Below are 12,257 nucleotides of genomic sequence, written 5' to 3' on the forward strand. Positions count from 1 at the left end.
TTTTCTGTAAACCGTGCATGACGGTGTGTCAGTATCCCAGTCTGGGAAGCCAGATATAACAATTAAATATCTTCAAAGGAAATTTGGCGTAGATACTTTTAATTAAACTTACAGCGGGTAGGATTAACTTCAGTCACAAAACTCGTAGATAGTCAATCTATGTCTTCTGTAGAACACTCAGTACCAAATGAATCTACTAATTTGTCATTTACTTTGACAGTAAGCACAGAAAAATGTAGAAATTTTTTATGATGATTTAGAAGTAACTGATTACAAATCATCCACATTAGTATCCGACTTTCTCATGTTTGCTCGGGATATTTGTAAATATACTAGTCAGATGATACATATGACCCCTAAGCCACTACGAGACACCATTCAACTTGTCACACACGTAATATGCAGGATATATCCCATGAACCTGGATAAAAAGATATTTCCAGCCTGTTGGCAGTGCAACCGTTTGGTTTCTCCAATTTACATGTGAGATGACTATGTGAAGGGTGAAAAAAAATTATTTGTGATTCTTAGTACGCATGTATCTGAAGTAAAATAAATAAGCTTTCTTCTCGTCAATTTGACTAACGGTGTGTTGTGATTTCTGCGCTGACAGCAATATCCTAAGGTTAAGTAACAACTTAAGTTTATGTTGCTATGTTCTTGACACTATAATATAGTACATAAATCTGCTTGTAGCTTGAAATCATGTACATCTTTGCTACTTTAATTCCATATTACCGTGATAAGAGATTAGCGTCTCTAATTAGATTTGAGTTTAAGCATATTAAGATGCTTGGTTTAACATTTGACAATTTTTATCCTTCTTGTGAATTTGAAGTAGTAATTAGGCCAAACCTCAACCTAAATGGAGAGTGCTCAGCAAGTGGACAGGTTTCCCTGTTCAGGGAGTATTTAGGGAGGTTACTAGCGAAATTTCACATTCAAACCACCATTTGTCCGCAAAAACCAATTTTTGAAAGTGCCAATCAAAAGTGCTAAAACTGTTGTGTAAGAAATATAAGTAGTGGTTTTATCTGTGCTATTCTTAAAAGCCTAGCTAATAAATAAATAGCAAATTTTATGGAATAGACATATGCAATACGCGAGTAGGTAAATAGTCACCAACAACTAACAAGAATGGTAAGGATCAGTTTCTATAGCTTAATACAAATAAACTTCTCAGCCTATTTAGAAAATTTTAGGAAAAGTTTGTTGATGTCATGGAAGAAAAAAGTGAGGAGCTCGCAACCTCAAATGCCGCCTAGAGTTTATTATAAATTAACAAATGTATGTTATTGTCACCCTTTAATAATAATATGGCTAATATTAACTTTAATACTAAGTAGTAATTGAAAAAATTCTGACAATGCCGCAACTATAACTTTTGTAACAGATTTTATTCACTCTCCTGAATCTACTCATTAGCCATGCGTAAAGTGATGGCGCGCATGCGCAAGTTCCCCATGTTTTTTTTTATCCACCTTTATTCAGTGAAACTTTATTCAGATCGAATACGAGCATCAGAAGTTATATATTTCTCATCGGTGTTCCGTAATTCCAAAGCTTTAGTATTTCCCAAAATCCTTGCCAATCCACACACCCATCCGTAAAACCAAGCCAATTACTGGCCTTAAAGCAGTCAAATAATTTTATCCGACGGGAAAGAGAAGCGAGTATTCCTTCAGAGAACATGTGCAATCAGATCCATCAGAGTTTGGAATACTTAAAAGAGAGTGTATATTTTTATTTTATTTCGCAAGCCTGAAGGCAAGTGATTATTTCACATTATTGAGATAGCGCACAATACTAAGGTTTCACTAAAAGATGATGATTATTTATGCTCATTTTGGGTTCTGAACTCAAACCTAGAGGCCAAGTTGAAATTTCCATGAATATTTTTTTCATTGGGGAAGGGGTTAAGGCAGAACTTTGGGTTAGGGGCAACATATTTTTTCTGCGTCCCTGACAAAACAGTATGCGCTGTGGTTTCTTTTCTTTTTCATGCTTTTCATCTAACTGGTTTTTTAGCTAGTGAACGAATAATGTTGGATATCAGCGACAGATTAAGGTTTCATCATGATTATTTTATTATTAAAAATTGAGATGCTCATAATTTAAAACTAGTTTTTAGTTGCTTTTCAGTTACAAGATTTAACTTTTTTAGTTTGCTTGCCCTCGGCGCGTTTCTTTTTTTGTGCTGTTTGTGCTTCTCGAGTCACTTTCCTTAAAAGTATTAACGGGAAAAAACAAAATAATATAGTTATTGCTATAAGGGGTTAAAATTAACACCAAGAAAGATACAGCCTGAATAAGAAAGTAGTTAGTCATCCTTTGGCTACCTACTTAAAACACTAAAGGCATAAAAAAAGAAAAAGAAACGCATTCGGGGGTTCTAAACTAAAGTAACTTTATTTATAAAAAGCAAATAAAATAAAGTTACTAAAATACGCAGTCTACATAGGCCTACATAGCGTGGGATAAAGAGGCAATGTACTACTCTTGTTTTAGTCTTTCTCTCAGTAATTAAAACTTATTTCATTTTGTTTTTTGCTTAATAAAATTTTTGTTAGATCTTGACAGTCATTTTCTAATTACCAGCGCTTAGTTTCGGTTTTAGTTCTAACTGTTTTGTTACGACAGAAGATTGTGGTTTTATTTGAGAAAAAATTGAGGTGACAGACAGCTTCTCATAAGAAAAATACTATATAGGGAAGTCCACTTGCGGAAAGATGAAAACTAAATTCAGAAAGAGATACCCCTTCAAATATATTAAAAGAGAAAGTAATTATAGGAAAACACATCGAAAAATCCTTTTAATTTGATTAGAAAAGTTACATTCTTTTTCAACGGGCCGTAGAGCATGAACTATTGCGACATTATGACAACATTGCGTCCAGAATTTATTTATGACTAGCAATTATTCAAAATGAATTATGTGAAGGGTTACAATTTTTATGATACCAAGTTTTCAAAATCGCTAGTTTTTCATTTCTCAGAGTACCAAAGACAGAGAAAACAAAATCTGATGGTTTTGAAAGTCTGATCTGCTTGTTTTGACCAGTTTCATTTAAAGAGTAGTTATTTTTGAGAATCAGCATACTACTTATGCTTGAATTTTTACAGACGAAAAGTGCCGTCAAATTTTACTAATTATGTTTGTTGATTCGTTTTAACGGGTTAAAGCGGCAACACTGGCAAGAATATGGTACCGTCCTAAGAACTGTAAAACTTTGAAATAAACATGGGAAAAACTTTAGACCTAAAATAGGCCCAGGAGGCAAAAATATGTTTAGTTTGAGGCCCTTAGTGCTTTAACACTTGACACGAGAGAATAGGCCAACCGGAAAAAAGGAGACCCCACCAATTCAATGCTCCTAAATGGGTTCACAAAATAGAGTACAAACTTACTCATGAAGAACCCTTATTTCCAATTTATTTCCATCTTAAATTTAAAAATAATGTGTACCATATTGAAAGATCAAAATCGATACAGCGAAATAGAAGCCCCTTTTAAATGCCTACACACATAGCAGGGGAACTTCTCTGGTACCGGTTCAAAGAAATTTTCATCTTTAAAATGATTAGAAAATCCTTCCATAGTAGTACCATATAAAAATATGTCTATCAAGATGCAACTTAAAAACTCAACGATGTAATACATTGGTGTTTAATTATATATTTGAGATCTTCCCTCTCCTTAAACGAGAGCCAGCTTTTCATATCAACTTGCATTTAAACAACACCAGATCAACTGGCGTTTACAGCAAAAATTATCCCCTTACCCCTATTGACTCTTTTTCATCATTTCCTTCGTTAAATTCCCATACCGTTATATCATTGCCTAACTCCAATCCTCCTTTTATTCAATACCGTTTAATTGACAGAATTTTATTCAATACCGTTTAATTGACAGAATTCTATATTATTCCATTACCAACTACCTCCTCATCCTTTCTTGATCTTTTCCTACCACCTCTTGTCATTTCCAGCCACAAAAGTTAAAATTATCCCGTTATATCATTGCTTAACCCCAATCCTCCTTTTATTCAATACCGTTTAATTGACAGAATTTTATTCAATACCGTTTAATTGACAGAATTCTATATTATTCCATTACCAACTACCTCCTCATCCTTTCTTGATCTTTTCCTACCACCTCTTGTCATTTCCAGCCACAATAGATAATATTATCCCGTTATATCATTGCATAACTCCAATCCTCCTTTTATTCAATACCGTTTAATTGACAGAATTTTATTCAATACCGTTTAATTGACAGAATTCTATATTATTCCATTACCAACTACCTCCTCATCCTTTCTTGATCTTTTCCTACCACCTCTTGTCATTTCCAGCCACAAAAGTTAAAATTATCCCGTTATATCATTGCCTAACCCCAATCCTCCTTTTATTCAATACCGTTTAATTGACAGAATTTTATTCAATACCGTTTAATTGACAGAATTCTATATTATTCCATTACCAACTACCTCCTCATCCTTTCTTGATCTTTTCCTACCACCTCTTGTCATTTCCAGCCACAAAAGTTAAAATTATCCCGTTATATCATTGCCTAATCCTCCAATCCTCCTTTTATTCACAATACCGTTTAATTGACAGAATTTTTATTCAATACCGTTTAATTGACAGAATTCTATATTATTCCATTACCAACTACCTCCTCATCCTTTCTTGATCTTTTCCTACCACCTCTTGTCATTTCCAGCCACAAAAGTTAAAATTATCCCGTTATATTATTGCCTAACTCCAATCCTCCTTTTATTCAATACCGTTTAATTGACAGAATTTCATTCAATACCGTTTAATTGACAGAATTCTATATTATTCCATTACCAACTACCTCCTCATCCTTTCTTGATCTTTTCCTACCACCTCTTGTCATTTCCAGCCACAAAAGTTAAAATTATCCCGTTATATCATTGCTTAACTCCAATCCTCCTTTTATTCAATACCGTTTAATTGACAGAATTTTATTCAATACCGTTTAATTGACAGAATTCTATATTATTCCATTACCAACTACCTCCTCATCCTTTCTTGATCTTTTCCTACCACCTCTTGTCATTTCCAGCCACAAAAGTTAAAATTATCCCGTTATATCATTGCCTAACTCCAATCCTCCTTTTATTCAATACCGTTTAATTGACAGAATTTTATTCAATACCGTTTAATTGGACAGAATTCTATATTATTCCATTACCAACTACCTCCTCATCCTTTCTTGATCTTTTCCTACCACCTCTTGTCATTTCCAGCCACAAAAGTTAAAATTATCCCGTTATATCATTGCCTAACCCCAATCCTCCTTTTATTCAATACCGTTTAATTGACAGAATTTTATTAAATACCGTTTAATTGACAGAATTATATATTATTCCATTACCAACTACCTCCTCATCCTTTCTTGATCTTTTCCTACCACCTCTTGTCATTTCCAGCCACAAAAGTTAAAATTATCCCGTTATATCATTGCCTAACTCCAATCCTCCTTTTATTCAATACCGTTTAATTGACAGAATTCTATATTATTCCATTACCAACTACCTCCTCATCCTTTCTTGATCTTTTCCTACACTCTTGTCATTTCCAGCCACAAAGTTAAAATTATCCCGTTATATCATTGCCTAACTCCAATCCTCCTTTTATTCAATGTTTAATTGACAGAATTCTATATTATTCCATTACCAACTACCTCCTCATCCTTTCTTGATCTTTTCCTACCACCTCTTGTCATTTCCAGCCACAAAAGTTAAAATTATCCCGTTATATCATTGCCTAACTCCAATCCTCCTTTTATTCAATACCGTTTAATTGACAGAATTCTATATTATTCCATTACCAACTACCTCCTCATCCTTTCTTGATCTTTTCCTACCACCTCTTGTCATTTCCAGCCACAAAAGTTAAAATTATCCCTAAAAGGCCAAAATAAAAAAATGGTAGAAATTTTGAGACGGTCAAATTTTAAGTTTAGGGTGCTTGCATGCAATGGAAATCTTGAGATAGTTAAGGATAATAATATCATGTGAAAAAATCCCTAGAAATCCCTAATCAAATAATTTAAATTAGAAGATTTAATCTTTGGGCCAGTCCAAAACATGTACTGTTTCCGTGTTTATGGAAAATGGCCTCATTCCCCTTAGCTCACTGTCATATTAAAGATTAAGATCCGTTATATTAGCTGTAGCATAATTTTTAGATACGTTTCCGCATGTATCCTGGCTATCAATACTATTACCCAAATACTTTAGCACATAGCCCTATCACTTTTGTTCTCATAATCAAACAGGGTACAAATTAAAAGTCACTAGCTAAAGAGCTAACTCTAGAAAAGTAACAAAAGAACACATAAATTCTTCTATTTACTTGCTGATCTGTTTTACTGTTTCAATATACAGTCTGATTCACCAAAAACAAGAACTTGAAATTTGAACAGAAAATAATTTAGTGTATTATATATGCCTATTTCAGTCGGCTCAAAATTTGAATTTGTGTTTTTGAAAAATAGTGCCAAAGTTATAAATTCGAAGAAGTTACTGGAGGTAACTTTGGCTGAGTTCAAGAACCCCTATTTAATAACCACTAATTTAATCAGCACAGATTTTTCGTTATTATCTTCAGCCCAAAATCACAGGTAACAACAAGCCTTTAAAATACTTACAATACTTAAAGTGGCTAACATCACAGTCCTTGTCACACTGACAGTAATATAAATTGGCTATGATTTTGGGTTTTCCATTGTTTCAGGACGAAAATAATAAAAAACTTAATTATTTTAAATGATAATTAAGTTCTGGAACATACTCGCAGATACATAATATAAATAGATAGCCCATAAATGTATTTATAAATAAAGTCAACGGTTAAAAAGCATTTTCTAATTATGCTGCTCAAATTTTAGTTTGAATTTACGGAAATACATCCATGCTCTAAACTAGAAAGAGTCCTTGAAATGAACAAAAACCCTCAAGGTTTTTCCTTTCAAGGTCTAATGAAAACCTTCAAGTGCAAATATTTTCACTGATTTGTAAAAAATAGCCTCGCCTATTTCTAAATTTATTTCTTTGTTTGTGGGTTTGAATATAAATCTAATTCACGTATTTACATTCTCACTCAAAGATATACTCCTAAGTGGCTTTAAAATTTGAATATGAATGACTGAAAATGGCACCAAAATTCATATTTGAAACTAATGTTTTGAGCAAAACATAAATATTCGTATGCCCTTAAAGAACATTTTGATTTTAGGATGCCAAACTAGATTAGTTGAAAATCCAGTAATTTTTTTCCGCCGTCGAATTGTCAACTAACAATGTTTTGCAACAATTTTCTGTTAGCTCCTAGAAAAAGAAGAATTTTATAGCAAATTTATTACCTATTGTTCTCAGATATTAGATAAAACCGGTGGGCTATTAAAAACCACAAGATGAAAAAAAAATAGTCAAAATGTCTGTTTGAATTTAATTCTGGTAAAAGGGGAGAAAATGTGTGTTTTACTAACTTTTGACAAATTGAAACAGCATAAAGTAGCTTTTGCACTGCATATAAAAATTAATGCGATAAGTGTTTGTGCACGCATAGTACGTATACGTACAGTACGGTGCGTATGAACTCTTACGCTTGAACATGTACTTTTATACTGAGTTAAGCGGGGCTCCCACGGCTTCAATAAAGTTAATAAAGTTTGTCATGAAAGTACGAGCCATAAAGTTTGTCCTGCTCACACAAGGATTTCATCTTTTTGACTTAACAGCAGTTTTTCACAGAAAGTAACTGAAATACTCAGACACGGAGCTGAGAAAACCTCCTTTTTAAGCATTTTTTCCTTTCAATAGTAAATAAAAATATTTCGTCCCCTGAGAGCGGTTTTGTCGTAACTAAGGTTTTCAAAATTCCGAGAAAAACGACTTTGAAAATTTCCCCTTTGCTGGAACTTACACGGTACAACCGATTTTCTTCGCAAATACATCAAAAAAAAGAGAAAAAATAACAAGGAAGGTCTCCCGAATATGAGATGGAAAAGGTAAAGTTTTCATTGTCGAAACTTGAAATGAAATACAGATACGACAATCCGCCCTTAACGAAATGGGAGTAAACTTAGATACGATAAAATGGTGTGGGCTGCCTATTCTTTTCACCATGAAGATACGACAAACGAGTTCTCATGCAGCAATACTATTTGAAAAAGTATAAAAATTACAAAAAACGTCAGAAACGTTTATTTTTTGTTGAGTTTCTTTGCCGGCCGCCGTTTTTCTTCAGTGGAATACTCCTCTGGACAGGGATCTCGCGTAGACGGAGAGGCTTCCAAACGTTCAGCAACCCCCGTGGCCTTGTAGTACTGTTCAATCTTGGTTTCAAAATACTCCTTGTCTTGGTTGGGGATGAACTTCAAGAGATACTTGACATCTTTGATTTTCGCCTCAGGTAGATCAATCTTTTTGCCACAAAGTTTGGGCAAAACAAGACGTTCAACAACACGGACAGCCGAAGTGTTGGGACACTTTTTAACCGAAGTACATTCTTGTGATATAGTAGCCATTTGCAAGTCTCCAGAGAAGGAAGTTTTGAACCAAACTCTCATAGCGTTATCCTGACGGAACTCAAGTTGTTTTACATTTGAATACGGTACCAACGAGTACTTGTACAGCTTTGCTGGCTTTTGAAAGTCAAAGAACTTTGACTGGGTCATTTGCAGGACATTAAAAGGATGTATCCTTCTTACTTTCAGTAACTTCCTCACCAGATCTAGTTGGGAAAACAAATCAAGATGCTTTAGCCCCCGCTCAATAGTGCTATGTACAGCATCAACCTCCTGTATATTCGAAGGACCTGGTTCACAATACTTCATAACCACTTGTTCTAAGCGCGGAAATTTTCTTAGAACATCTTGGATGGCGAAGCTTATAATTGAGTTTCGGTTCTGGGACACGCAGGAGTCCGACCAAGTAATTAATTGGCAGATATCAGGGTAAGTATCAAGGACTTTTTCCAGTATGGCCACTAGTCCACTAGCTATTTCGTTTGCTCCACGTCCAGCCTCAAACTCGGACCAAATGCAACAGTATACCTCATTGATTTTCTCTCCAGTCCTTCTCTGTAATGAAAGAATTGCCGTGAGGTTGAATGTAGTTATCTTCCTTTTATAGAAAAATGAAGAAACATTACCCCGGGGCAGCGGAAAAACATTCTCCAGATCAAAACAAAGTAGGGGAATAGATAGGTTTGACCTGTCCACGTCACGTTCAATCTTGGTCTCAATTTTACTTTTCACATGAGCCTCATACTTGTCTTTTACTTCCTGATCCATTTCAATTCGGTTTTCTTCACTTACACGTTTTTCCTCGCATACATCACATCGATCTGCTTTCGGAATATGAAATGACAAATTAAACTGCGTGTTGAAGATCTCACGATACTTAAACTCACTAACATCATTTCTTGCTAGTTCTCTGCAGTATTCCTGATACAGTTCATACATTTTGCGAATGTTTAGATTTGCTTCCAAGAATTTTCTGGTAGACTTGGCTCGAGTATAATGCGATTCAACGCACGGGAAAGATTCAATATGCTTTTTCACTAGTTCAATGTCCTCGTTACTAGTTTTGTTTCGAGGTACCTGTACTGCCTTTGGATTTGGCACTCCTGTTGTAGCAACATTTGAATGTGCGTAGTAAACTCTTCTCTCTGAAATATCAAGAGTAGCCAAATAAAATGTCTTGCAAATCCGGACTGTTTTCGTGTTAACGACAAAATAATATCGCAGTGTGCAACTCCTGCGCGTCTCCGCTTTCTTCTTGGTTTTAGTCTTGGTTGGAACGGTCTTAGTTGTTTTCAAGTAAAACATTTTCTTCATATCCTTACTTAGTCTCCAGAAATCATCAAAAATCTTTTGTCTCTCTTCAGAGGCAATAGCCTGACTGCAATTATAATGACAATCCTTATTACAAACAACATCCTTCACTTTCTTCTCTTTCCCATGAGTTTTCTGGTTGTTAGGATTCATATATACAGTACCAGAGTTTACTGCTGCCTTGATCTTTGTCTTAACCCAGTTCTTCTTATCTGAAATTCGTTTTCTGGTCTTTTTACGTGAATTAGGATGATCCACTGTATTGCTTTGACTATTTAGATCTGGCTCGGTTGTTTCTTGTACAGGTTCAGCATTATTGGGAATCTCGAGGTGCTCCTGATTTTCTGCTGCCACTGAACCTGTTATGGCACTTGAACTAGAACCACAGCCAACACTGACATTAATCTCTGAAAAGAGATCATAATCCACATTTTCTTGAAGAGCCTCAGCTACTTCCTGATCAGAGTCTCGGAAATTTAGTTCTGAAAGGCTGCTTGCATCTAGTTCAGGTCGATAGAGAGGATCACTGCCTTTTTCTGAATCAGAAGATAGATCTTCCTCGCTAGAAAAAACAAACAAAAAACTAAAAAACAAACAAACAAAACAAAAAGCTTAACAAACAAAAGCTTAGGCTATACAAGCCCAATGGACATTGTGGCTTGATGCAATGCTTCCAATTACTTGATTTTACTTCAAGTCAGGAAATGGAAAATGGGGCTAGGTCAGGAAAATGAAATTTTCAGTAGACTAAAGATAGGCTTTGTAAGGATAGACTAGTCTAGGCCTAGTAATAGCAAAACATATTTTTAGCTCTAATATTTATTAAAGGGGAGAAATCAGATAAAGAAAAAAAGGAAATATACCATTAGATTTTCTATTTCCTTGTCTATTCCCCCACAAAGCCAGATACACCTTTAGGCTTAACAAAACAGTTTGATTTTTCTTTAAACTAGCTTTATTTGGTAATACACATCAGCTGCTGATGAAGAACTGGGTATATTATCCAAGCACCCCTGGTGTTTGGATAATCACTAACTTTGGACAAGCAACCGAGCATAATTTGATTCAAATAGAGCCTATATTTCCAAGCAAGCTCTTAGTCTTGCATATGTATAGATTTAGATTACCTTGTTGGGATTAGCTCAATTTGATCTCAGAAACTTTTTTATACTGAAAATTAAGCTTAAAGAAAAGTTAGCAAACCCTAGTAGCCTATTTTTTCTTTACAGCACATGTCTGGGATTGAATCTATTTATGTTTGAGTGGTTTTGTATCCTACAAGGCCTATAGGATCATGTGTTTAAGATTGGGCAGTATTTTCTAGAATTAGCCTAGGCTATGCTTAAACTAAATTGTGTATTTGTCATTAGACTTTACTATTAACTATCAATGCATTCAAAACATTCAGCAATCCATATGGCTAAAATATTCAGCCTAATCAAATAGCCTAGGCTAGCCTACTTGTTCAAGAAAATTTGATACTTCCTTTGAGTTCTGCAAATTAGCAAATCGCATTATGAGATGGTGCCGTGGTACAATAATGTGCGTAAATAGACAAGACAATTCTGTTATCTAGGAATAGAACCATATTCCTAATTCAATGCTGTTTCCAAATCAAACTATATATGCACCAAAAATCATAACAAATCAGGTAGCCTATTTGATATACTCTTGGGTAAAGGTGCAGTGTAGCTCCCCCTGTACTATAGGGTGCAGAGACCCTACTAAGAGAACTGCAATATACAGTAAGATGTGTGTTGTTTGAATTATACTTCTATTGGACAGTATCTGTGCAACTTTACAACTCAATTGATTGAATAATAAACCCTTAGAAATAAGCTGTTTTTATCAGGGGGAGCTACACTGCACCTTTACCTACTCTTGGAACAAAATATTAGTCAATTCCACAAAACTGAGGTACCTGGATTCCTGCAAATATTGTGCAGCTTTTGCGGATGTAAACAATGTCCGTTTGGGTTTCATTGTGAAACTTTAACAAACTTTTTCTTCTTCAAAAGTATACGTCGACGGAGTTACGACAAAAATGCCCGTGTAATTTTCCCATATGAGGTACGACAGAACCGCTCTTAACAAAACGGCAAAATGTGAGATACGATAAACGAGAAATCTAAAATTCGGGCACTTCTAGCTGAGCTACAACAAAATGGTCGACGGAATCGGATAGAGCAAACAATTTCACGTTAGATGGCAGTCCTAACTCCACTTCCCGAAAAAGTCGCAGATACGACAAAACCGCTCTCAGGGGACGATTTGTTGTTTCTTTTACCAAGCTAAATATTTAAGCAAGTATACACGATTATATTTGTAGAAACTGATTTGTATGTTGTTTAATTGAAATTTTCCACACGTCTTCTGCTATTGA

At 34.9% G+C, this 12,257-nt stretch overlaps 1 protein-coding gene across 1 annotated transcript in view; it reads right to left on the reverse strand.

Annotated features, from left to right (window-relative positions):
- Nucleotides 1–12,257, reverse strand: part of yl (Putative vitellogenin receptor yl) — a 492,935-nt gene that overhangs the window by 206,013 nt on the left and 274,665 nt on the right. The window lies entirely within an intron of this gene.

Source organism: Artemia sp. Qi Xiang Cuo, chromosome 21 (genome assembly GCF_049724085.1).
Source record: "Artemia sp. Qi Xiang Cuo chromosome 21, ASM4972408v1, whole genome shotgun sequence".
NCBI lineage: Eukaryota > Metazoa > Arthropoda > Branchiopoda > Anostraca > Artemiidae > Artemia > Artemia sp. Qi Xiang Cuo.